The sequence below is a fragment of the Sinocyclocheilus anshuiensis genome, unplaced genomic scaffold (genome assembly GCF_001515605.1).
Source record: "Sinocyclocheilus anshuiensis isolate Anshui unplaced genomic scaffold, SAMN03320099.WGS_v1.1 scaffold8912, whole genome shotgun sequence".
Lineage (NCBI taxonomy): Eukaryota > Metazoa > Chordata > Actinopteri > Cypriniformes > Cyprinidae > Sinocyclocheilus > Sinocyclocheilus anshuiensis.
The window spans coordinates 8022-10758 of NW_015548891.1; positions in this window are offsets into that span (position 1 = coordinate 8022).

Consider the following 2737-nt stretch of genomic DNA (forward strand, 5'->3'; position numbering starts at 1 on the left):
AATGTCTAAATATATATCCAAATACAAGTAACTAATTATGTGGGAATCAAAAGTTCCCAACGACTATAGGGAACACACAGCCATGTTTATATGTTTATTTATAGAGAGCTAAACAGCCATCTAGTGGTTACACGATAGTATTACAGATGATAAATTGTGAATAAGTTAGAGATAAATATTTTTATAAATATTTTAGTAATATTTTGTAAAATCCTCTTAAATTACATGTTAAATAAAAAATTATTACTGTTGGTTCTGTTGGTTCAATTATTATTGAACCAAATTTGTGTTTAAAAAATGGATCAGTAGACAGGTGAAATTATGCATGTATTAGGCTAGTGCAGATACTAGACCTTCTTTACGTATCATCAAAATTACAATATAATATTACAATAAACTAATATATCATATAGCCTGTTGAGGAAGAGAAGGAAACAACACAGCTCGAAATTCAGTATGAACACATAGCCTAATAGTACACAACTTACAAAATATCATGTTTTAATTAAGTTATTTTTTAATGTATTTTTTTACTGTATGTGTACATTAAAAGTAACATTCCGACAGCAAGAATGATCCTGAACTAAATGAAGATTAATGACTTGGGTATGATGTGTTTATTGGACCAATCAGATAAGAGTAAATGGAGAGACAGCGAGAGGCTCATTTGATTGGCTACAAGAAGAAGGTGGCCCCGCCCTCCCCCTCACGCTTGCAAAACTCAATAACAGTAAAATGCTGCAAATAAATTTTTCTTGCGCTTGAAACGCGATTTACACCTTTACAAAGCTTCTCTTGCGCATGCAAATTTAATTTACGCTTACAGTCTTATGTACACTTCCACAACTCTTACCCTGCGAATGCAAATCTTTTTGACGTCATTCTACCTTCATAGTTTTTGCTCTGTCAATGCCATTGAAGAACAGTTGAGCCTCTACAACTAGCTGTTTTGTTCCTAAATTATTCTGTTTTTGAATGAATCATTCACTGGTTTATAAAGACAGTAACTTGTCGCCACCTACTGGTGAAACTATGTAACCTGCAGGAAGTGTCTCAGAAAATTCTGCAGCACCAATGCTGTCAGTCTGTCTGGAACATGCAAACAAGCGGGGTGATACAAATGGTGAAAAGCCAGAGGGATCATGGTTTTCCAGTTTTCCAGCATCTGCAATATACAGGTATGAAGAAGTGGTTTTTGTATTGCTTTGTCCCTGAACTCATTCACTGTGTTATTGCACAATAATAGACAGCAGTGTCTTCAGTCTTGAGGCTGTTCATCTGTAGGTACAGCTGACCTCTGTAGTCATCTCTGGACACTGTGAACCTGCCCTGGACTAACTGGGAATAGAAGATGTAAGAACAGTTTAAATGGATGAATGCAATCCACTCCAGTCCCTTCCAGGGATTTCTCTCACAACAGCTGCAGCACAACTACTGAATGAAAATTCAGAGGATGTACAGACCAGCCAAAAAGATTCAGCTGGTCTTTTTACCACAGCTTGAGACTGAGTGAATGTCACGGTTATGTTCTGTTTTGGTTTAGATTTCCATGTGTTTCTGTCTCCTGATTCAGTTCCTCATTAGTTTCCTTGGTTTTTGATTAATTACTCCACACCTGTTTCAGTTCTCCCTTTTCAGTTCTCTTTAGGAGGAACTCACCAGCCCCACTCCCAAGCCAGAGCCCACCACAGCTGCAGAGCCTGAGTCCGCCACGATAAAAGAGCCAGCGCTGGAAAGAGCGACAGAGCCTAACATCGCCCCGGACCCCGAGCGTGAGAATGAGACTGAAAAAGTGTGTGAGCCGACATCGCCGTGCTTAATAGTGGGAGTATTAGTGGAGATCGAGGGAATGGACTATAACTGTTGGTCAGCGCGAGGACACACCTTTCCGGGAGGGGGCGATATGTCACAGTTATGTTCTGTTTTGGTTAAAATTTCCATGTGTTTCTGTCTCCTGGTTCAGTTACTCATTAGATTCCTTGGTTTTTGATTAATTATTCCACACCTGTTTCAGTTCTCCCTGATTACTTTTCTAGTATTTAAGTCCTGTGTTCTCCCCTGTTCCGGGGTCTGCTATTATTTGTGCTTATGTGGTTGTTGGTTCTCCTGTGGATTATTATTAAATATTACTTTGTACTCTACTCCTTCGTTTAGCGCTTACTTCTACAGCCACTGCGTGACAGTGAAGGTCTGACAATGAATATCTGTGGAGCAAAAACAAAATGAATACACTAAAACATTTGCAGAATCTAAAACTGACTATAGTAAATTAAATTGAATCTGTCTAATTTAGAAAATGGCATTATTTACTGACCATGTAAAAATAATATCAACAAGAGTGAATTCATTTTTTATCATCATTGTCGACTTATCGTCCCCTACAGTAATCGGATCTGTGCTGTCAGCAAATACAGACACATTACAAAGCTTATTGCAGCTTAAGAAGAAAACAAAGTACCGTTTTGCATGAACTCCTCCTTCCATATGCATTGCAAATTTTCTTGCAATGTACAGTATGATAAACAAGTTCACAGGATTTTAAAAGTATAGATAAAAAATCTTTTTTACAGAACAAAAGAAAATTTGCTATTTGTATTTTTTATTTTTTTTAAGAAGATGATGGGATTTTTTCATATTTATGTTTGGGTGGATGTTTTGACCTGAGAACGTTTTTTTTTTACAGAGATGTGGCTTGTTTAGTCACTTTGTTTATACAGGTGCTGAAGAATATATATAT